At 40.9% G+C, this 25,027-nt stretch overlaps 2 long non-coding RNA genes across 2 annotated transcripts in view; one reads left to right on the plus strand and one right to left on the minus strand.

The window, feature by feature from the left end:
* Positions 1–5,712, minus strand: part of LOC309371207 — a 77,203-nt gene extending 71,491 nt beyond the window's left edge. Inside the window, exons 1-2 of the long non-coding RNA XR_014168910.1 lie at positions 5,610–5,712; positions 4,271–5,410 (exon numbers count right to left, since the gene is read on the minus strand). This is a non-coding gene — a long non-coding RNA (uncharacterized lncRNA). The remainder of the gene's footprint in view (positions 1–4,270; positions 5,411–5,609) is intronic.
* A 1,879-nt stretch (positions 5,713–7,591) lies between these two features.
* Positions 7,592–17,588, plus strand: LOC309371288. Its single transcript, XR_014169016.1, has 3 exons — positions 7,592–7,752; positions 10,670–10,757; positions 17,472–17,588. It is a non-coding gene; the product is annotated as an uncharacterized lncRNA (long non-coding RNA).
* Positions 17,589–25,027: the final 7,439 nt, after the last annotated feature.

The following is a 25,027-nucleotide window of genomic DNA, read 5'->3' on the forward strand; positions in this document are numbered from 1 at the left end:
AGAATACCACCTCTTCCTTCCATATGAACACAATGCAGATTTAAAGCAATGCCAATTTAAAACAAGTAAATTAGGAGAAAAGTCTGACAGAAGCATCCTTTTGCTTCAGGCTATAAGAATCTAAGAAAACCAACTATTTTAGATGGCATATTCTCTACATTTCCCTGCAGATACATTGTGCATTTTAAGTATTTTAGGCGCACACTGGAGAATATGCTCCCTATTCATCTCACCCACCAAATGCTGCAGCAGTGACTCAGGATGCTATTAGCAAAATGCAATTTTAAAAATAAATATTTGTTGCTATAGGAGCAGCTGAAATCTTGATCACCGTCCCAAAGAGAAATCTGTCACAACCATCATTTCCCTTGTGGCTACCAGAGAAAGAGATTAAGGCCTGAGTGGCCCAGTCACAATTCAGAGGACCAAGAGCTCTTGTAAGCAAGTCCTTCAAGCTTGCCCTCAGTGACTGAACAAAGCTGTAGCCCTCTGAATGTTATTAGTCTGTAACTCCCATAATTCCTGACCATAGGCCATGCTGGTTGTGGTTAATGGGAGATTCTTCTATTTATGCACAGTGTATTAGGTGACTGGGTGTGTAAGACGCCCCCCCCCCCCATTGGCAGCTGCCAGTTGGGGGGGGCTCTTATACGCTTCGGCAGCTTCGCTGGGCAGCGGGCTCCACGCTGGGAGGAAGCTGCCCAGCAATGCTAAGCCGGCTTCGCCAGGCAGCTTCCTTCCAGCGCGGAGCGGAGCCCAGTTTCTTTGTAAGACAGTGACCTGAGCTGGTCACTTAAGTGTCTTCAACAGGATCCCTAAAGAATAAGCTAGCTTGCAAGAGTCACAACTAAGTGGTGGTGCCCTCTGGGCTAATGGATGGGCCTTCCTCCCACTTCTGCTAGCTGCCAGGTGGGAGAACAATAGGTCAGTGTGGTGTGTGTTAGCAGAGCTGGAGGCAGGCTGGAAGCTTTAGACAGGAAGGCATGCTTGATGTGTCCTGGATCCAAAGCTGTGTCTAATGGAGAAGCAAGATCTGTTGGGGTTTTAATTCTGTGAGCCCCTCCAACTTATGTTCAGGTTGCATGTATGTGTAAACAAAACCTTCTATCCTAAAAACCATGTCTCCTGACTATCATGAAAAAACAAAACAAAATGCTGGGTAAGCACCTGGAACCCCTCAAGTCTCTAACCACTCAGAGATTGGAGTACCATGTACAAATACTTTTAAGCTGCTAAGTTTTTTATATGCATACAATTTCAAATATTGCTGCCATGGTACATCAAGGTTTTTAAAAAACGCAACTATGCTTTTAGAAAACTAAACACTTCTAAAATATTTTATTTTTTATTTACTTCATTTTTTTAATAATTCATATCTCATACCTTCTGCATTAAATAAATTATGTTCCCAGGTTGTCTTTCTGGGTAGCAATAGAAGCACTTTAAAAAGAAAATAATAAAAATTAGCATGAATTTACACAACAAAGTAAAGCAAACAATACAGTCATATTGTCTATTTAGACAGAAAAATACCTGGTGCCTAATGACAGTAACAGCATCACCAGGCTACCTGGGGAGTTTGTGGCATCTTTTTAAAACTATCGTTTCAAAGGTAAAGAGTGTTTTTTGTTTGTTTGTTTGTTTGTTTGAAAAAGCCTGCCTCTCACAGTTCAGATGGCAGGGGAGCCCAGAGAAAGAACTGTGGTGATAATTTCAGTGCATAGGTAGATTGGTGTGGAGAAGGTGGCCCAACAGGTATATGGTCCTAGACTGTTTTGTGCTGTAATGGCTCAGACCAACCTTTAGAACTGGGGTTGAGAGCCAGTGGATAGGGCTGGACAATATCTAGTATTCAACACTGCAATACATCACCAGCTAAACATCACAATATATCACTATATCACAATGTCTGAAATAAAGATGGAGCTACGTAGAGGCATTGGTTGGCTTCATGGTTTTTCCTGCACACGCACACACAGACACACACACCATGATTCACAATATTTTGTAGGATCAAAAATTATGAAACCCATATCACGATAGGGACTTCAAACCAGTTTTGGACGCTGCACCGCCCACCCCTACCAGTAGAGTTGTTGCAATACACGCCAAGGTATGACCTCGCTACAGCTTCTGAACTGTCTTCAACAGCCAATGGCGCAGGCAGGGCAAGACTTTTTGGCTAAAGTTTGGGGCCCCACAGCCCATGGGCCCCTAAATAACTACTCAGAGACAGTGGCTGATGATACTGAAAGAAAGCAAATAGGTATTTGCTTAGAAAGGATGTAGAAGCTAGACCTTTCTTACCAGACACATGCCTAGTTCCAACAATCTACATCAATTTCCCTGTGTTTGTTTGTTTTTTTAATTTCTGTGCTCTTTCTTTCAAGACAAAAACCAGCCTGGACAGGCAGCACAGAAAGAAAGTGGGTTCGGAGGAGAGAAGCTGCCTGACCCTTTTCCCTCTAGTTATTTTTCAGCTCAACCCCACTCTACCCCACTTTTTCTTTTCCACCCAGGGCAACAGTGGAAGGGGATATGTAGAAGATAAGAACCGGAAGAAAAAAGGGTTAAGCAATTTCTCTCTGCCTACAATTCTTCAGCTTCTATTCATAAGTCTGTCTAGGCTAATTTGAAAGAATCTGAAAGGGAGAAAAAAGTTTAATGTGCAGTTTCAGCCTTCAAAGTAGATGCTTGTCTATGCCTTTCCTTATATACATTAATCATGAGAGTGACTTTCAGAAGATTTCCTAATTCCCCAAAAGCAGCATGGCAAAAACTGCCTAAAGTTGTCTCTTGTAAGCAGTTTCTGGATCCAATATTGTGGCTGTTCTATCAGAGCAATCCTCCTGTGGAAGTCGGGGCTATTATTTATTATTTATTATTACTTGTTGCAGAAGGGCACCTGCATTCATAAAATGTTAATCATCGCTGTTACACAAATGCCTTTGCTGAGCCCCGAAGATAAGAGATTATTAGTCAAAGCCATGTGCCTTACCAAAGGCACAAATGAGCTGATAACACTAAAATGCAAAGAAACCTAAGACGGCAAAACGGAAACAAAACCCTACCACATTTCCATAGATAACACAAATCTCTGCCCCTTACAGCATTTTGAATCAAGAAATAAAGAAATCACAAGTGGAATGTAAAAGAATATATCACCATTAATTGTTCTTCATTCATTTCTCACTAGTAATTGCACTTGTTATCATTGGATAACATATCGACAAGTTCACATTCCTTCTGTTTCCTTAATCTCAAATGCAAAAAGAAACTTTCAAAAAATAAATCACTAGATCCTGGCAATCTATATAACTGTTGTATATAATACTGCAATGTACAGGCTTCTCACAACCTCAGTACATTATCAACAATAACACATTTTGGCAGACGTTTGGAGCAATCGAAAAGATTCCCATATTGTGAGCATCTGTTCTGCAAAGCCATTAGCATTGCTTCTGTTTCCTAAAAGAAGCTCTGCAGTCCAATCCTATGCATATTTAGTTAAAAGTGAGCCCAGTTAAAGAAATCTTTCTGCAATGATTTCTTTAAAAGTTAAATAACCTCACCTAAAAAATAGAAAAAGACAAACAGCTGTCAGATTCACTGGAGGCAGCCTCCCCAGCTTCCTACTCACAGGAAAGCCCAGCTGAGAATGCCATGGGGATTTCAGGAAAAGGGAGCACCCAAGAAGGCTGCAGAATACAACCCAGTGAATATATTTACAGCATGAAAGGACACTCACAAACCCTTCAGCTCCCTTGAAAGTACATTAAGTGCAACAAAAACTCCAAACCCCATCCATGAGATTTTCATTCAATTATTTCCTCCCCTTTGATTTTTTTTTTAATGTAGTTTCTTATGTCACTAACTGAAGAAGTGGGGTGGAGTAGGTAAAGCATGGGAGATGCTTTCAGCACAGTATTACTCCTGATAGTTGTGTCCAGCAGTGTTTGGAGGACCCAGGGGCAGATTCTACCACAAAAGTTGTTGCCTCAGCTAATGCGTATGGCTAAGAAACTCCATGTAGCTGGGGAGGAAGAGGGAAACAGATTTGCAGCTTGCTTTATTGGCAACTGGGCCAAAACAGCCAACCAAAGTAGGTAGGCAGTTTTGTTTCATTTTCTAGTTTGCAACCACAGAGAAAGGACACCTCTTATGCTTCCCATCTCCATAAGTTTCAGTATGATGCTGGTGTCATACAATAAACCGTATCAAGAGGAAAAAAATAAAATAAAATAGAATTAAAAATTCACATAAATTGTACCTGATGTCAATAGGATGGATGAATCGAATAGATCCAACTAGGAACTCTTCACGCATATTTTCTTCACAAAGTGCAGTCAAACTATGGAGCTCGCTCCCACAGGAGGCAGTGATAGCCACCAATTTGGATGGCTTTAAAAGAGGACTGGACAAATTCATGGAGGAGAGGACTACTGATGGCTACTAGCCATGATAGCCATGCTCTGCCACTGCAGCTGGAGGCAGCAAATGCTTCTGAATACCAGTCTCTGGAATCCACAGGAGAGGGGAGTGCTCTTGTGCTCGAATCCAGCTTGCAGGTTTCCCACAGACATCTGGCAGGCCTCTGAAAACAGGACGCTGGACTAGATGGGCCACTGGCCTGATCCAACAGGCTCTTTTTATGTTCTTATCTCTATCATGCTGAACTGTTTGCGTTGATTGTATCTAGCTGATCCCTCAGCAACAAAGAATCATTAATATGAAGAACTATGCAAGTAATGATGGCAAATGCGAACCATGCCAGGAGAGTCGCTACCTGTTTAATTCTTCAGCACTCCTACAATTTTGAGAATTAGTTCAGAAATGTGTTTAGCTAATGTCCCCATGATTGCATTAAGAGAAATATATACTACCAATTTCGTTTAATGAAACGCTGGGAATGTTACAATTCCCTGACTTAGTTTAATGCTCTTAAAGACATGTGCACATTATCCACAGTAAAGCTAACGACAAATTCTGTATCTCTCTAGATGGTAGTTAATTGTTAGTGATGGAATAAATTCATGGCTGATTATCCTGTATCTAGGCAACTTAAAAATAAATGCACAAGCTTATTTCATCTCTTATTCACCAGTGCAGGAAATACAGTGCAGGTTCCACAGTATGTCAGCTCTCAGAGGTATGGCACATTAGCTTGATAGACTATATTAAGACTAATATGCATTGGAAGTGAGATCGCAACAAGACCATTTTGCTTAAATGCGATGAACCCCAGGATACCTGGCTGCTACTTTAAGCCCAATAAGCTTACTTCTGATGATTGCTTTAATTTCCAGTGTGTCTGGAACTGTCCAACGTCATATTTTAAAAAAGGAAATGTTACAAAATCAGCATGGATCCAGATAAGAGTTTTCATGAGTGGAACTTCACTTATGGAACACTCGTAACAAAGGAGAGAGCTCTGAAAGCTTTGGAAATCCTGAATATTCTAATCTGGACATGTTTAACAACTGAATTGCACACTTCCCTAAATTTTGAGGTATGGTTTTTGGTTCAAAAAATGTAAATGGGGGGGAATATACATGTGCACAAAATTATTTTAGGGGAAAGTGCATGCAAAAATGCATATAATTTAAGACTTTTTTTAAAAAAAAGATTAGCTGAAAATGGGGCTGAACCAACTTCTGATTGAACATGTGTGAAAATGACATCAAATGGAAATAGAAGGATCCATAACTACTCTAGACAGTGTGGGAGGTGGCACGGGAGGCTGTAGGAAGAAAAGGCAAAAACAGCTCCCCTTTTCCCTTTCCTTCGGAGAAGGAGCCTTTCAGGGCAACTCTGGATACAACCCAATGTAAGTTAATAGGTGCTGCAGTCCAAATTTCTGTAAAACAAAGTACTGGTGACTTTGCTGTTTTTTAGAATTGTGGGACTCCAGAAATGAAAACAACTTGAAAGAAGACAACTATTTTATATGCAGTTTCTCAACGGTTGTCAAGGGCAGAAAGTAAAATAATCCAACATCTTTGTCTCCCACATCTTCACACAGATTCCAAGCCTCCATTTCTGGTAATATGAGAAAGTCCCGGTTACTTCATAATCCAAGGATGTTGTTGATTTAGATGAAAAACAAATGATCAAGGCAATGAGGCTCCACAAATCGTAACAGGTTCTGTCTTATTTCCTCAGGTGGGCATCATCAGCATGAGGTCACATTGGCTGGTCCCTCCCCTTAGGGTAGGATGCATCAGCACAGGATTGCAATGGTTGGTCCCTCCCATTCAAACAGACAGCATTAGTACCATGTCACAATGGATGACTGCTTCCCTTGAGGCAGGAAACATCAGCACTAGGTCACAATGGCCAGCCTGCCTTCTTGAGGCAGGGAGTAAGCATGAAGGCACATTGGTCAGGGCTGTATCTCATGAAAGCAGGCTTCATCAGACCGTGGGCACAAGGCAAGCAGAATCAGGAGCACAGTCTCATTCTCAGTGAGAAAAGCTATGCAAGAGCACGTGAGCGCAGTCTCTCTCTTCCTGAGGTGGGTGGCAGATGATAATACAACACTCAAATCAGCAGCAATATTTGGTTGGAAAAGTTGTAAGCAAAAAGAAGAGACCTTAGCAGGTAGACACCTCCACTATTATGCAAAATAATGCTTAAAAAAACAAACCGTCTGGCAAGCTCCTCTTCATGCATTTATTTTGTCTCCATGAATCTCAGTGGACAGATTTTATCATCCTGCGTGCCCGAAAAGAGCTGATGTGGTGTCAGGGAAGCAACCTGCTCTTGTCCCAAGGGTCTACAGAGGTGTGTCACTCCCACACAGCCCTACTGAGGGATGCAACAGGTTGAAAACTGACTGTGAAAATTAACAAGGGAGAAGTCACACCGTCAACACCTATTCCTCATCCTCCAGTCTCTTCCCCATCCATCCATCGTTCTGTTTCCCCCCTTTTCATTTGTCATCATTTTGTGTCTTTTTAAAAATAAAATGTTTCTATACTTTATTATATTACATAATACTTCAAATAGATACGCACATATTCTATTACTTAGAAAAACAAAATCCTGCCAAGACTTAACTTTTCAATAATGAACAAAAACATGTCCATCTCTCAGCAAACAAAATCTGAATACTCGTATTTCCCATATGAATCAAGTTGGTTAATTTGTCAGTTTCTGCAAGCTCTAAACATTTCAATAATCATTCCCAGATAGATGTGATGTGTGGCTTTTTCCTCTTGTGAACCCACACAATTTTTGCTGTTATTAATAAAGGCAAGTCTTTAATAATGAATTTATTTTGGAATATCCAATTAAACAAAATCAACATTGGGCTAAGTCCCTCTGTTAGATCCATCATTTCTGATATAATGAATGTTACTTGCCTCCAAAAAGCGTAAGCCAGCTTGGCTGCCCCACCAAATATGAAGCAGATATGCATTTGTGACTGAGCACTTCCAACATTTGAACTGTGTGCCTGAATAAACATTGTCAAGCCTAGCTGGTGTCATATCCCACCGTAACAGCTTCTTACACTGATAGACTCAGGATGGAATTCAACCTCACACTCTTCCAATCATTCCATCTGTGCAAGCATTTCAGCTTGCCAGATAGAACCCCCCTCTCCCCCTCCACGTACTGGGGCTTCTCCTGACCCCCTTCCTAAATGCAAAAAAACCTTCAGGCAGATGGAAGAAAAGGCAGAAGCAGCAGTGACCTGTGTTCCCAGCCTTCCTAATGAGGACTAGAGCCACAATGTGCATTCCGGAGGGGGTAAGTAACCATGCAGAAAGTAGATATGATAGAATTTTGCCTCCCTCATAACAGAACTGGGGTCATCTAAGAAAGTTTAAAGGTCAGAGATTCAAGATAGACAAGAGAATATATATGCACACAGCACATTGTCCGACTACATAATTTGTTCTCACAAGATGCAGTGGTGGCTGTCAACATGGGTGGCTTTAAATGGGATTTGACAAATTTCAGATAAGGCTATCAGTGACCACTAGTAATGATGACTATATACTCCAGTACCAGCTACTAAAGAAATGTCAGTGGGAGAGTCCTGCTACCTTTTGTTCTGCTTGTGGGCTTCCCATTGGCCACTGTGAGAACAGAATGCTAGACTAGATGGGCCACCAGCACGCCTTCTGCTGTTCCTGTCAAGATTTCTCTTGCATAAAGGCAATTCATCTAAACAACCTGGCATTGTTCTGTAAATTACATGTCAATTTCAAACAGTTCGTGAGCTTTAGTCCAATGAATGAAAATTGAATTGAGTCACAGGGTTAACAAGAAATTCTATACATCTATCTAGAAAGCAGCTGGCTCATTTACCTTTTCTGAGCTAGATAAAAATTCATTTTGCATGTGTGTGTGTACAGATGTGTGTGCTTTATTCAGGTATCATCAGCCAAGCAGTACAAGTGGGCCAAATTCATAATTACAAACTTCAGTGCCATAACTACTAAGGATCATTAGTTTGATTTTTATTCATTTTCCCCATATATCTAAGTGCTATTATCTTAGAAATCATTACATCTTTTGGGCTCTCTCAGTGTCTGCCTCCTGGCATTTATATGGATTATGGTGATCTATGGGTACTCAAAAAAATTAAAGACTTAGGGATGGGTGAACTCCAAAGGGTGATTTTATATATATGGCCCTCTTCTCAAAGCCTGCTTTATTCCAAAGAGAAATCACGTACATTTGATCTTCCCTAAATAACATGCTACAGAATAGCTTCAAAAGCAAGAAATGAACATGGAAAAAAGTCTGTTAGTTAAATGATGTATGAAGATGCTCATTTATTACAGATGAAGATGCAGTCCAGACTGAGATGACAATTATAAGCAGGGGCTGTTGATCTCCGGAAGAAAAAATGAAGACACATCCTTATTTGGGGGGGGGGGGAGTGGGGAGCTTAACTTTACAGAATTTTTCCTTAGGAAGAATATTGGGGAAATGAGTTCTGAACTGATGTTGCGAGAAGAGGAGGAGCTTATAGGAACAAGTAGTAGGGCATCTACATTTTTCTAAGGAGGGGATGGCCCCATGCAGCAGTGGTAGGTAGTCAGTAGGGGGCCAGTGAGCATGACTGTGGTGCTGGGGGCCATGCTCTTTTTGCTACACAGTCACAAGGGCACACACTACGAGAGATGGGTTAACCCTCCCCTTTCTGCACACCATTCAATTGTTTTGATTACAGGGGGAAAGGGGGGAAAAATACAATAATTACATTTTTGTCATGAAACAATTATAATGCAACATGACAAAGAACATTTGTCTATAACTGGGAAGACTTTATCCATTAAGTTGAGGCAATTATGCTTTCAAATGTCATCTAATTCTGTCAACTGGGAGGGAGGGGTGTGAATAGACTTTACACACACACACACACACACACACGCTCTTCATGATAGTGAATCAAGGAGCCATTAAGCTTTATTTTTCTGAATTGTGATCCAGATTTGAACTTGAACCAAATCAGGCAATCCCTTTACTGCTTATGACTTCTCAGATTGTTTTCAAAAATGCTAAAACGGGGTCAAAACTATATCTTATGCTCAGGGCCTGCTTCTAACCGGTTCATAGGAAACTCAGAACTAAGGTCTTTCAGAATTTTTATTTCTTTACTGTAAATAACATTCTCTCAAATCACGCACTGCATAACCATTCAGCTCATCCGAATTATATTTTGTCCCTTTTAGAAGAATTGAGATGAAATTTTCAGTTAAATTTCTTCTTCAAGTATCATCTTCAGAAACTAGGGTTTAAAATGAACTATTGTTCAAAAATTCAGTATCTAGATCGCTGCTGGTTGATTCATATTTAAATGCAATTGTACTAAACAATTTATAATAACATCTCTAGTATAGAGGTACATTATGTGCATATGACTGCAGCCTAAATTATTTTATGTTTTTGTCACTTTTAGATATTTTCCTTTTCCACATTTGGGCTTCATTTCTATAACTTATTGTAAAAAGGAACAAATCTCTCATGTCACATAATGCATGACAATGAAAAATAAAAGTGTTGAGTTTGAATTGTTTAAGTGTTACTATTGCTCTGAATGTTGATTTTAACTTGGACATTTGTCAAAGGAAATGATAGTGAAACATGATGTGTAAATTTACTATTTTCACTCTAAAAATGAAATGATGCACACTGACAGGACAAACTGCACAGACGGAACTTTGTAGGACATTTTGCCATGGCAATTGCTGCCAAATATTCAAGCCAGTATTCAGCTTTTAAAAAGCAGCTTCTCTGTTCAGCTGAATGAACTGCTGCAAGACATAGGATGAATCTCTGCCTGAGAATGCAGTTCTTACACATGAAAATGTTTTACTACCACCTTCCAAATCATTTGTGGGGAGGGTGGGCTACAATTTTTTTCAGGCTTGCTCATCTCTTCACACTAACAAACCAAGATGTTGGCTTGCTTGACTCGTAAGACCTGCAAAATGTGTGCTACTAATGTAATTATCCTCCTTGCTAGCACTTTTTTCCCTGAAGCCTAAATAACTGCAGAAACCCTATCGTCCAGAATTTAGTTTATACCAAATTACTCCTGTCTAATAATATTTCTCTTTTTATGTAACATAGTAGAGCCATTTAAAAGATTATAGTCTTGAACCAGAATGATTACATATTGGGAACATTTCATTTGGTTTTGTTCTTGCAGCATTTCTGTGGCAAGGGAGGGAGGGAAGACAGAAAAAGCTGAGGGTGGTGAGAAATAGGCAACAACAAACAATACTTCAAACTGCAAGGTAAACAGTATTTTTTATTACTTATTCAAACAAACAAATGTATTTTAAAATTCAGTGATGTTAGAACATACACTAGGTGAAATTTATGCTGTAATTAAAAACTAATTGCCACTGTTATTTTTAAGTTGCTAATTCTATTTCTTGCTTATTTGTGCATGCGTGGCATTGATCAGATAAGCAGTCAAGCTTCTTTTTTAAGAAACCACTTTTATTAATATCAGATATATGGAAAGTGATGATGCCTTGAAGATTTCATATCTGCTACATTTTATCCCCCAAAGGAGCAAGAGTGGGTAACTTAGCTAAGATTTTCTTCTTAGTGTCTTGCTAATCTATCTGTAAAATGGAGGAGGTCAAGTGGTAAATAGGGTTTATTAATCTGTCAGTTTTCTGATTTCTCTCAGATGCTTATTTTTCCAATATGAAATTCAGTGCTTCATGTTTCTGCATCCCCATTTCTATGATTTTTTATAAGTCCTCCCAAATGATTTATCAGCTTTTTACTAAGTTTAAAAAGGTAAAGGTAAAGGACCCCTGACAGTTAAGTCCAGTCACGGACAACTCTGGGGTTGCGGTGCTCATCTCGCTTTACAGGTCGAGGGAGCCAACGTTTGTCCGCAGACAGTTTTTCCAGGTCATGTGGCCAGCATTACTAAGCATCTTCTGGTGAAACCAGAGCAGTGCACAGAAACGCCGTTTACCTTGCCACCGGAGCGGCACCTATTTATCTACTTGCACTTTGATGTGCTTTCAAACTACTAGGTTGGCAGGAGCTGGGACCGAACAACAGGAGCTCACCCCCGTTGCAGGTATTCGAACTGCTGACCTTCCGATCGGCAAGCCCTAGGCTCAGTGGTTTAGACCACAGCGCCACCCACATTTACTTTCTCCCAATATTTTTATTAACCACAACTTATAGACAAACCTACACCCTGATGTTTTCCTATATTTTAAGTTTCAGCACAGAAATATGATGACTACTCTGCGGTAATATCATGTTTTTCACTGTTCACAATTATACTAAAATGAAATAATTAGAAGTTGTAAAAACAATCTAAGGATAACCAAGATTGTTTCTTTGCGCACAGAGACCCACACACCTCAGAGGATGTTGGTTCAGGAATAAATCCTATGTCTTCACAGATTAAGTAAGGAATGCAGTGTCAAGACTTCTATCTTGTTACAAAGGTGGTGTATCCGTTTGCAATATATGATACTTTTCCTGCATCTTCATCCCAAGGACCTTCAGACATGTTCAAATCAATGGATTAGTAGTGGAAAACTACTGCATCCACCTGGTAGGCTGAACCACAACACCCTCTATTGCCTGCAGGTCAATTATATGCTACGTGAGCACTAATGTCAGGTATGACATCAAAGGTCCTTGCTCTCAACTCCAATCAGCTGCTGGGTGCAAAGTGGAAGCCCTTGTAAGTTTTAGGCATCATATGGATTCAAACTGTGTCTCCAAATGGTAATTTTCTCTCTGTCAGTCTGCAGAAGGGGAAAAATGTGATTTGCAGACACATGGTTTGCATTCAAACTGCACCTGGAAGCAGACATTTTCCAGACTTCAAAGGTGCTCCCTCCCAATCCCCATCAGCTGATCAGCACTGAAAGCAACCCCATCAGCTGCATTAGGGAGTGGGTGTATAGCATTTAAATTACAAAACAGGCAGTGAAGTGGAAAAAAATACGCAAGCCAAATGCCAAGCCACTGACTATTTCGAATCACTCCCACTGTAGCTTTGTTCATTTTTGCTACAATGAGTGCTGTCTAAAGGATGATGAGAGATTTAGGCAGAAAATGGGTAGTCTGATGGATCCAAGGTTAGACAGAGGGAAGTTTCAAGAAATTCGCCTCCTTTCTTCTTGTGGTATGGCAAAGTAAGTTGGGGTTAAAGGGGATGCAGTAGTAGTAATGTCAGTTTCCAAAGAGTGCTTCAGTAATGGCAATTCAAAGGTTGTGTGCATCCACTTTTATTAAAAAGAGTAAGCACATGCCTATTGCAGTATATATCATGCACTATTGTAGGAGTTGAACTTAAGAAGAGCTCTGCTGGATCTGGTCTAGTATCTTTTCTGTTTCCCACCGTGGCCAGCCTGCTACATACAGGACATTCTCCCACTGTTGTTCTTCACCAACTAGTTTCAAAAACATTGATCCCTCTCATCCCAGAGGTAGAATATAGCCAAATCATAACTAGTAGCACAGTTGTAATTGCACATGCTCCTAAGAAGAATATATCCTGTGATGCTGGAGGGCAATAGCTGCATTGCATCTTTATAGAACTATTCAAACTTCCTGTTGCTCACACTGCACAAATCAATCCACCCTCTTGCTGCCCCTGATATCTGCCAAGAGATGGCAAGGCAGGTCCAATGCACACCAAGATGGAGACTGCAACTGGCAGGCTACTCTATGTATGAGTATTTGAGAAAGCATTTGCTCTAAACAGACTCCTGCAATCTTATTTTGCTGTGAGTAAATAAAACAATCCGACACTTTCCAGTGATTAACCAAGACTCAGCATTCTTAGTTTCAAAAATTATTTGAAAGGAGTCAAGATGATACCTTCTCTTACAGTGGTACCTCTGGTTACGAACTTAATTCGTTCCAGAGGTCCATTCTTAACCTGAAACCGTTCTTAACCTGAAGCACTACTTTAGCTAATGGGGCCTCCTGTTACCGCATGATTTCTGTTCTCATCCTGAGGTAAAGTTCTTAACCTGAGGTCCTACTTCCGGGTTAGCGGAGTCTGTAACCTGAAGTGTTTGTAACCTGAGGTCCCACTGTAGTGACATCCAACAATCAGCAAGCTCTGGCTGGATACAATTTTGCCTAACTTAAGGCTTATCCACACTAGGGCTGGGCGATATCAGCTTTTCAACATCACAGTCTATCACCAGCTAAACTTCGCAGTCTGGTGATATGCCGCAATGCTGAAAAAACAAGTTGCATTGGCCTCAGGCTGAGAGGCGCTGGGTGAAACTGCCACAGCTCTCAACGTGGGAGCTGAGGCGCTTTCACCCCAGCTCCTAGTGGGCTGGAACAAAGTGGCTTGTTTGAACGGCTAGCAGAATCATCACTAGTGCTCCCCCCACTTTCGAGGGAGCCAGAGCCGGGTTGGGGGATCCTTTAATTGCTCGGCTGAGGCAAGCGGCAACCGCACACTCAGCTGAGCAGTTTGAAGATGCAGAGGGAGCAACAAGCTGTATTGGTGCCTCACCAATGCAGCCTTTTTCTCCCTCTGTGCAATATGAGAGCAGAGTGGGATGGTGGCTTCACTCAGCTATATATCACTGGTGAAACCACCACTGCTCCTGAGTCCCTCTGCTAGCAATGCTCACTGGAGAAAGTTGCTAGCAGAGGGACTCAGGAGTGGTGGCAATTTCACCAACGATATACCATTGAATAAAGCCGACATTGTGGTCTGCTCCCCATACTGGTCCTGGGTAATATTTTGATTTATCAGCCAGGCCTAATCCACGCCTCTGTTTGCTCCACTGCTTTCCCCTGGGGAAACCCAATCTTTAGCACTGAATCTGAACAAGCAGCAATCAGGTTTTCCACAGATTTCCATTTGTTCCTATTTAGTTTAGTGCAGGTTTTACAAGGGAAAGTGGCAAGGCAAAGGCAAAACCACCTAGAAAGCACGGGACAACTTGGACTCGTTCTTTCTTTGTACAGGGCAAGCGGAAGTCCTGGTGACTTTATTATTGCTTCACAAAGCTCTATCTCCGTCATGTCCAAAGCCCAAACAGACACAGAACAGGACACCTTGTAGGCTAGAGCAGAAGTTACTCGTGCCAAGATCTACCAAAGACCCTAGTCCTTTTCTTTTTCCCCCTGAATAATAAAAGCATTATTCACTTGCATGTACCTATAATATAATTACTTATATGAGCAAGAATTATTTTAATAAAGAATAGTTGGAAGGTAGGGTGGTAACTAAAGTCTTTTACAATTTATGCCACATTAAATTATATTATTGGAGATACAGGTCATAGTCACATAATTATAGAGACTCCATTATTATGAGCAACAAAGCAAACCTGGATTATGCTCTCCTCCTTTTTCATATTTGTGGACTTTTGCATAATTAACAGTGCAAATATAAATGGTTTCTGTCCCCACCTCAATTTAAGTGCATTTTTGCAAGTTCAAAGTAGTGGAAGGCCACATAAAAAGTTTCAGCTGGATGGAGGGAGGAACTACACTTTAGTTAAGCCACAAAAATGAGTTCAGCAGGAGTGCAGGTAGAGGTGGAATTCTATTGTACCAGAACATATTCATCTAGTTCCAGTAATTAACAGCTAAAGTTAGGCCTTTTAAAATATACTTCATCTAAATTCTTCCCGTCTTTCATTGCCTGGCTATTAAAGCTCCTGAAACAGAAGCAGCAGTTATTTAACCAGGTGTATTATCATTTCAGTTTAAGGAGTTAGTATATAAAGCCCTTGGTACCAGTTTAGTTGCAGGATCACTTTACACCAAGGGTAGTCAACATTTTTATACCTACCACCCACAAATGCGTCCTTCATGATGGTAAAATTTCCTTACCGCCCACCAGTGCTTGATGGAAGGAGGATTCAGCTTATGCCATAGTGCCCTATGCCCTACTGCCCACCTAGAATCCTGAAATGCCCACTAGTGGGTGGTAGGGACTAGGTTGACAACTCCTGCTTTACACAATATATGCCCACTCAACCAGTATGATCTGAGTTTGTGGCACTGTTACAGGTGCAATATAATATTTGTTCTACACTTCTAAGAAAAGAATCTAAGGAACTAAATATAAATTTGGGGGATCACATTTTGAAAGTGTCCACCCCCAAAGCCCCTTTACCTATTTGCCTGTAATTTGGCAGGCATTATCCATTCTGGAGGGGCTCTCCCAGCCCTGTTTCTCAAGACCTTTTAACTGGAATTGCTGCATATTGACAGCACAATTATGTAGGTAAGTGTGTGGCCAGGAGGAATGTGAACCATTCTGTGGAATACGCTAAGGTCACAGTCTTCCAGTGCTTCCATGTGCACCTTCCATTCCAGAATCTCTTACATGAAAACTAGACATTTCCTAGGCCAAATGTTTACTTATTAATACACTCAGCACACATGGAAATATGTGGACCAGCATCTCAATGGAGATAATTTTGTCTTCTTTTTAAAATACTCCTGTCTCTTTGCTTATCAAAAAAACTGATGGCCTATTTTGAGCTTCTGGACAGCTGCTTTTGTTCCATGGTTTGTCAGTTTACATTTTTATCACAGTAATTTGTGGACAAACGCTTTGCATAACTGAAGTGCACAACTTCAAGTTGGTCTTTAAATTAAAAGGAGAGTGGGCAATTGGGTCTTCTTTTCATGCAGTAAGGTTTGTTTTTAAAACATTAAATAAATAAGATTAACAGCAGTTGATGCAAATTGTGGGCGGATCTGATGAAGGCTCATGGAAAAACACAGTGATTGATAGAGCAATTTATTTTTATTGAAGCACCTCTTTTTAAAAATATGACTAACTTTGGGGTGGGTGGGGGAAATGGTTCCATCTGCTAACCAGCTGACAACCACAAGAAAAAGGCCTTAATTCATTTGGACTGTGCATTCTCTCCTCCCTTAGTGAATATCATTCCTGCCAAAATTTCTACAATTGGACTCCATGCTGAGTTCTCTTTTCAGAGATCCTGTCCCTGAGACGATTGCATTCAGTAATTCTCAAAAATTATTTTCCCAGGAACCTGACTGTCCCATGAAATAATGCCTGACTTGAAAAATGTTATTACTATTCCAGCACTTTCTGCAAGCACTAGGAAATTTCAAAAGATAGCTTTTATAGGGTCAGTTATCTTTTAAGGAAAGTGTACTAGAGTACTGAATATTGAGGGACGCAGGCGGCGCTGTGGTCTAACTCTAAACCACTGAGCCTCTTGTGCTTGCCAATTGAAAAGTCAGCGGTTCAAATCCACACGACAGTGGTGAGCTCCCGTTGCTCTGTCCCAGCTTCTGCCAACCTAGCAGTTCAAAAAAACACCAGTGCGAGTAGATAAATAGGTACCACTGCAGTGGGAAGGTAGATGGCATTTTCATGCGCTGTGGCTTCTGTCACAGTGTTCCTTTGTGACAGAAGCAGTTTAATCATGCTGGCCACATGACCCAGAAAGCTATCTGTGGACAAACACTGGTTCGCTTGGCCTGAAAAGCAAGATGAGTGCCATATCCCATAGTCACCTTTGACTGGACTTAACCATCCAGGGGTCCTTTTACTAGAGTATTATAATGTTATTTTTTAAAAAAATATATACAAGTTGAGCAGAAGGAAGCAGGCAAGCGTTTTTACAAAACAGCACTAGTTCTCCCAAAACCAACAGCAGCCAATACACACACCTACAAAGACTGCTTCTTGCCAACCATATGCAAAAGTAAGACTTCTGCCTTAAATTGGCTTCATTCAAATTTCCGAAACCATTTCTCTCCACCATCTTCCAACGGAGCATACAGGATGTGACTAGTACCTAATAGTCATCATACAAACATCTGCTAGATACTTGCTTATACAAAAACCTAGATATGGTATTCCTTCCACTTGAACCAACATAACAGCATTCAAGTTACATTGCACATTTCCATAGATCAGGGGTAGGCAACATTTTTATACCTGCCGCCCACTAATGCATCTTTCTTGATGGTAAAATTTCCTTACTGCCCACCAGTGCTCGATGGAAGGAGGATTCAGCTTGTGCCACAGAACCCTCTACAGCCCACCTAGAATCCTGAACACCCAATAGTGGGCGGTAGGGACCAGGTTGACAACCCCTGCCATAAATAAAGTGTTAAGGAGCTTGTCTAACAAGGGGAACAGCAAGTTGCTTCTAAGGAGGTATAGATGAATCAATCAATTTTGTATTTTCAGAGTTTGTCATTTTTCCATTTTAAAATCAGTTATTCCAATTTCCACATCAGTTTTTGATTTTTTTAAAATATAAAAGTCTTCATGAACTTTTATCAGCATTTTAGTGTGAAGTTCTCCTAACATACACTTTTTAATGCAATTTTCCCTAATATACACTTTTTGCAATCTGTTTTTCCCTAATATACATTTTATATGTTATTTTCACTTATATATGCATCTTATGCAAACCATGCCCTAGTATTTGCATTTCTGTACACATTACTCGGCTAGAGAACAGCACTGCAAATTTCAGAGAAGTGCTTGCTTTTAAATGTGAACTGACTCATATTTGCCCCCTATCCCTTCTTCCAAGTAGGGCAGATTTAGCAATTGTCCAAAAATGCCTCCTGAGCTAACAGAGTGCAGTTACCAGAAGCTATTTCAAATTTAAGTCTCTTGCATAAGCCATCTTTAAATGATTTACATTATAACAGAAGAATTCTATTTACCAGTCAGAGGGGAAACACTTTCGCATTCAAAAAGCCTCCATAATGCCTATCATCATTTTCCCATTCCCATTTTAAAAGAACATCCGCCACGCTTACATAATTGAGATATTGTCCCTACCCATGACCAAGCATATGTCATTATTATATTTGCTACTATCCACAATCCCTTAGGAGGTCTTCTCCTACAGCCGGCTTTGAAGGAGTACATAGATCTTCGTTTTAATGCCTCGGGGCTTTTCTTGCTCCCATGGTTTGGTAATCCCAGGCACCAATTAACCTGGAACCTAACACTACATTTCTTGCCAGTAATATGTACAACCACTGTTATCACAAGAGGATAGAGTGCCTCACCATAACCTGAGCCAAAAAAGCTAATGAGGAAAATGAGATAACAGGCTACAAAAGGTATGCCAGAAGCAGGAAGAGGTGAATGAAGAAGTGTAGGGATGGCTAACTTAAAAGGGTGGGTAGAAGGACCTAGAGACACAGGCTGGATTTCAAGTACACTTCATTTTGGATGAACATTTTCCAGCAATTTTAATAAGGCTGGAAACAAAATGTTCATCTTCTTTCCTATAAGCCATTTCCCAGCTATTTCTGGGTTGTTTAGGCACTAACCTCCCTTTCAAAATTGCTGGCTGAACAGACCTTTTCTGAATGCCCCCCAAAAATGGATCCTTCCAAACTAGGAATCTGTTTTTCTCCCTGATGTATGAAGTTAGATCTATGAACTTTCTCGGCTTGTATCTAGCGAATAACAGAATAATTGGAAAGGGGGAGCTGAATTGGCTACAGTTCAGTTTAAAAACATTTGGGGGGGGGATCATCAGTAGGGCTGGATTTGAAATATCCTTTAAGCTTCGTCCCCCTCCCCCACATTTCTATATGTTCTTAGTCAGATGAAGGCAGGGGAAAGCGAGTAATCAAGTGTACTAGAGGTGTGTCTATTGAACAGACTAGGCAGAGCCCTGAGGAACTTGTAAGGAGAAAACGTTTTTTTTTAAAAAAAAACCTCCTAAATCCAAAAGCCAAAACACTCAGGCCCAACCATATATCCTTCACGATCACTTACAGAGACTTCTGCAACTCACTGCTACTCTCCTGTTCTGTAGGTAGTCAGAAAACACAGCAACGGACAGGAGCAGTTCTTCAGTTCTGACCGTTTTAGTCCAAAAGAAGGCAGAATTCCTGAGAACACTGTGAGCAGACAAAATGGCGTCCTTTTCTTCTTGCTTAGCGGTCTAGCCAATCAGGTCACAGGAATACCATATAGCACAAAGGGAACTAGGATGGGTCATGTGGCAACCTTGTTAGCCAATCAGAACCTTCCAATGGGCTGTTTCTGCCCGGAGACTGCGCAATTCATTCCCTCGGCTGCAAGCACGTTCTGAGAGCCAGACCTTCCCCCAGGGAGGAGCCTTTGCTTGAGGCTCAGGTGGGTGGCCGTAGCTGGTAGTGGAGGGAAGGCGTCTGCATTTACACCGAGATGTATTGGGTTGTCTGTCGCGCGGGAGATTGACTGACTTCTTCGAGAACGTGCCAGCCAGCCAACTTCAGTGCCTTTCCTGGTTTTTTTTTCCCCTTGCCTGAATTGTGATTGCGGGGTCTGGACGTCAGAAATTTTAAATGGTAGTTTTCAGAGGAAGAAGCCACTCATCAACTCTATTTACTTTTTAAAAGTTTTAATTTGTACAGTGAGTCGTGAAGGGTGGGTGGAAATTGGGGTTTTGGAAATGGTGGGAGGGAAGGAGAATTTGTTTCTTCGTGAAAAGGGTGCGCGAGAATGGGAGGCTTGTGGGGCTTCCTTAAATATGCCTCGGTTTTTCTTAGCATCATAGACTCATAGAATTGTAAGGTACCCCGAGGGTCATCTAGCCCAACCCCCTGCAATACAGGACTCTCAAATCATCCATGACAGGTGGCCATCCAACTTCTGCTGAAAACCTCCAGTCAAGAGCCTCCTCCTCTTTCCTCATGTTAAGAGAGGGTACTGTAGGTGGTTCTTCTGCTGTTTCTTCCCACCCCCCACCCCCAATCCTATATAGGTAATGAGTGAAGGGGAAGCCTAAGGGTATGATACATTTATGTATTATTAATAATAATAATTAAATTTCTACATTGCTATTCATCTGAGGAACACAAGGCGGTTTACTATTTAAAAAACCACAAAAATACACAACAAAGCAATAACCCCTCCCCCAGTTTAAGAGGCTAGAGATTACTTAGTATTTTAGCCAAGGTCAGTGCAACACAACTTCAACCAGCAAGTTGTTGAGTGGGTAGCACACCAAATACGAAAAAAGCACACACATTTATACATTTACAAGCAAAGGAGCAGTTATGTCCGTGTATGGCAACACTTCCTTCTACTAGTTTCTACTGGTTTAATCACAAGGCATCTCACCTTTCACTCCTTCATCAAAGGTATAGCAATAGGTTCTGTGTACACATTGTTCCGTTCTTCTCTCATGGTTTTCTTGCAAACAAACCTTCACCTGCTCACACATTTCAACGTTTAATTTTATTGTTTATATAATTTCTAACCTCAGATATTCACATGTCCCTACCCATCTGTGTATATCCTTTCATACTGCAGGCACTGGCAAGTGCAGGAAGTAATTCAGTCCACAGATTCTAAGAGAGCGACCGGATAAAGTCAAGTTTTATCCCTGTACTTAAGAGTATTTTTAACTTGAAGTTGCTGAAATTCTTCAAAAGCCTCCCTCAAACAAAACCATCAAAGACCTTTGTTTCACATTTGGTTTACATTTATGCACACATTTATGAAGGATGCTGTATGGTTTTCAATCAGGGCTATTCCATGCAGCAGTTTATTGGTGACTGTGTGTTGCTTGTACATGCAGATTTTGTGAAATACCCACACAGCATCCTCACCAAAATGCCATCTCTTATTATTTTCCCATGTAAACTGAATTTTACCCATTGGAAAATGCAATAATTAAACAAGCCCTACAAAAATGGTAAATCCAGATTAAATGGGAACAGAAAGAACGGACAGCACTTACTAGTGCTGTCGAGTCCACAGCCAACTGCTGTGTGGAAGTACTCCCACATACCTCATTGATCATTCTCATATGATCAGATATGAACAAATCACCACTAGACATTTTCACCATAGCAGCCTCGACAGTGGTGAATCTTTTGTTTGATTACACCAGGCATCCCCAAACTTGGCCCTCCAGATGTTTTGGGACTACAACGCCCATCATCCCTAGCTAACGACCAGTTGTCAAGGATGATGGGAGTTGTAGTCCCAAAACAGCTGGAGGGCCAAGTTTGGGGATGCCTGGACTACACCCTTGTGTGTTTAGAGCTGGCATTTAACATGCTGTAGTTGTTGGGACCCTCCTTCCTCCATTTAAAATTTCAGCTCTTACTGTGCCATGAATGATTTAAAACATTTTTATCTCAACTTTGCAATCATTTTATGAGACTTCTGTTGTTTGCTTTTAATGGTGTAGATTTGTCATTTGTTACATTTTCCCTGTTAAAAAATACTGACTGGTGCTTTACAATAAGGAATGGCATTTTATTAATGTTAAGGTAAAATTAAATGAATACATACTGTGCAGTGTATTTCTCAGTTCTGCCTACTTGGAATGATTAAGCCAATGTACAGAGGTCTGCTCGTTCTAATCAGCCGTGCAATACAGAATACAACGCTTCCCCAAATCAGCTGGAAATCAGACCTGAGCAGATGCAGTTTTGTTTTGTTTTTGAGTTAATTTGAGAAGAAACCCATGAGGGATTTGAGTATGAGAGAAGCTGGATTGTTTTATGGAGGTTTTGTTCACACATACATGTGTAAAGCACTCGGTGAATCACAGCTGAAAATTACATCTGTGCTCATTTAGAAGAGATGTATTTGCACATACAAAATAATACCTTGATATTGAGGTAGACTGTTGGCATATCTAGCCGCAATAATATTTATTGTACTTATTAGTGGCTCTCCAGATCTCGGTTTCAGATCTTTCCCAACTGTATTGCCTGTGATTTAAAAATAATAATTATTGAAGACACCAGAGATTGAACCTTGGGTCTGATAAAGGAAAACAGAATGATCTATCTCTGAACTACACTCCTCCCTGCCCCCTAGTGATTGCATGTAGGCAATATTTAAAGCACCATCTATGCTCTTTAATCTGCAGTGGCCTTTTCACACAAGTAAGTCATCAAGATTTAACCAATGAATGACAGCCACACAACCAGCAAGATATGCAATAATACCTTTTCCTTCTTCAGACCACATGTGATTCCTCAAGCAGTGAACTTTTGTCACCTTTGCAGCTCTTATCTTCTCTGGCATGACAGGTCCCAGATAATGGGTTTGTATCACTTCCCTTGGGAAAAGTTCTTTGGAGCAATATACATCACTGTCAAGAAGATTTTCTTGAAGTTCAGCCAAACATTTATCTTTCCATATTGTTCCCATTAATCTTTGTTATACATTGAACATACCTCACTAAATGATTTCTCACATTCTCTGCACATTTTAATTAACGATATTTCATGAACTTTTAATTGACTAAACTGCATGTTTGCTGAAAGCCGACTTCAAACTTTGCTGATGCAGTTATTCTGTGCCCCTTTCATGGACAAATGGAGGGACTGCTACTGGAGCCTACGCAGCAGCATGGAGGGATATCCAATCCATCTGTTCCATTTGTCATTTGTTTGAAATCTAGATTCCCCATTCTGTTTCTATTCTGGAAGGTTACAATTTTTACTTAGAATAATTATTTTTAATTACCAATATTGACTGGGCCTCCTTGGCATGTCTTTCATTAGGATCAAATGAACAATGCCTGATGCAAGGTGACAGAAGGGTGAAGTCTCCTACTATTCCCATCAAAGATCCTGTCAAGGGAATCCTTATAGCAAGCAGAAAAAAGGGAAAGGCGAGGCTTGAAAGGAGGTGCCTGTCAACACATTGTCCCTTTGAGTTCTTTCTACAGCCTTCTCCAAACTAGCACAGAGAAAGAACTGCACTTTTAGACACAAGGGATGGAAAACAAAGTCCTTTCCCACAGGATCCAGAATACCATAAAGTTGCAAACCAGTGCCAAAATCCATGTTCTAGGTGCCGAAAAATATCTCGGTTATTATCCTCTTCATATGCATGGGAACATCCACTATATAGGCCCACAATCTCCCCAAGTAGCAAATTGCTTTGCATCCCAGTTCCAGCTTGATCTTCACACCTCATAGCCACAGCCCCCAACTACTACTTTGCTCTCAGCCTTTGGAAGGAAAAAAAATACCCACATACACACAAATGTATTCTTGCTGCTATGTGGTCGCTAAGCAGTTGCTAAGGACATTCTGGCCTGATATCAAGGTTACTGATAGAACAACTGCACAGCTTCATTGGTTATGCTAAGTTTTCAGTCTGTTTGGGTTACAGACACTTAACTTTAAAATGAATGGATAGGACTGAAACAAGAAGTTTGGTACATGTTTTAAAAGAATGAATAAGCATAAGCATAAATGTCTCAAACAAGCATTAGCTTACTGGGTTGCCAAATACACAAGTTGGTTGTTGTGCTTCTGCTTTATTAGAACCATATTTATTAGAGCCAGCTGTCTAGAGCCATATTTAAATAGTACAAGATGCATTTTAATCTTGGCACAGCATCAAGCCTGTACATGCTGATTGCTAGGCTCAGCAATTGCTGGGTTTTGGACTAATGTGCTGCTATCACAACGGCAGCAATGCCTCCTTCAGGCAGAATGAAGTGCTATCCACCTTTGCAGTTCTTAAGAGGAGGGAGCACTTGCTCTCCTGCAAGTAAACAATAGTGGGTCACTTTCTCCTCCCTCTTGACCTTTGGGAAGTAAATCTCCCAACGGCATTGGCAAAGCACTGCAGTAAGAGGAGGAGGACAAACAGACTAAAGAGGTGTGGGGCATTAATTCAATACTATTTCTTCTGTAGAACAGTAGAGCAGAAAGTTATTGACAAAAACAAATTTCAGCTAAAAATTACTTAACAACATGAACACAGTAGTTATTTTGACAAAACAAGCAGCTCCTTCTCAGTTTGGATTTGAGAAGTACTTCAAGTTAGCGGCTCAAGGTGAGCTGTTGGTAATTTCTGCTCCAAACCTATTTCCATCAGGTCATGCCATTCTTCTTTTCAGGAACATATATTTGTGATTGCAAACATGGCAACAGCAGACAAGTAAGCTTTAGGCAAACAGAACCATGTAATCTATAGGGGGGAAAGTCAAAGCAGTTGGTCTTTAACCGCTTCAGGATTGTTGGGTGCTTTCCATCCTCAATCCAATAATGAATGTAGGAAATGTTTGGCTATGTTAATTGGGGTTTATAAAGATCCTTATGGGGTCTTCGCTGCGAGATAACATTCATCCGGTACTATACCAGCTGCACTGGCTCCCGGTGGAGTACAGGATCAGGTTTAAGGTGCTGGTTTTAACCTTTAAAGCCCTATATGGCCTAGGACCCTCGTACCTACGGGACCGCCTCTCCTGGTATGTCCCACAGAGGAACTTACCGTCTGCAAATAAAAAACATCCTGAAGGTCCCAGGCCACAGATAGGTTAGGCTGGCCTCAACTAGAGCCAGGGCTTTCTCAGCTGCGGCTCCAATCTGGTGGAATGCTCTGTCACAAGAGACTAGGGCCCTGCGGGACCTGACATCTTTCCGCAGGGCCTGCAAGACAGTGCTGTTCCATCAGGCCTTTGGTCAGGGCACAGCCTGACCCCCTCCTCTGGCAATCTGCACATAATTTTGCTTAATGGTTGCCATCAATTTGATTTTAATTAATTTTTATAATGAAATGTTTTTAGAATGTTGGATTATTTGTTGTTAGCCGCCCTGAGCC

The sequence above is a fragment of the Podarcis melisellensis genome (genome assembly GCF_964234715.1).
Source record: "Podarcis melisellensis genome assembly, chromosome: 5".
Lineage (NCBI taxonomy): Eukaryota > Metazoa > Chordata > Lepidosauria > Squamata > Lacertidae > Podarcis > Podarcis melisellensis.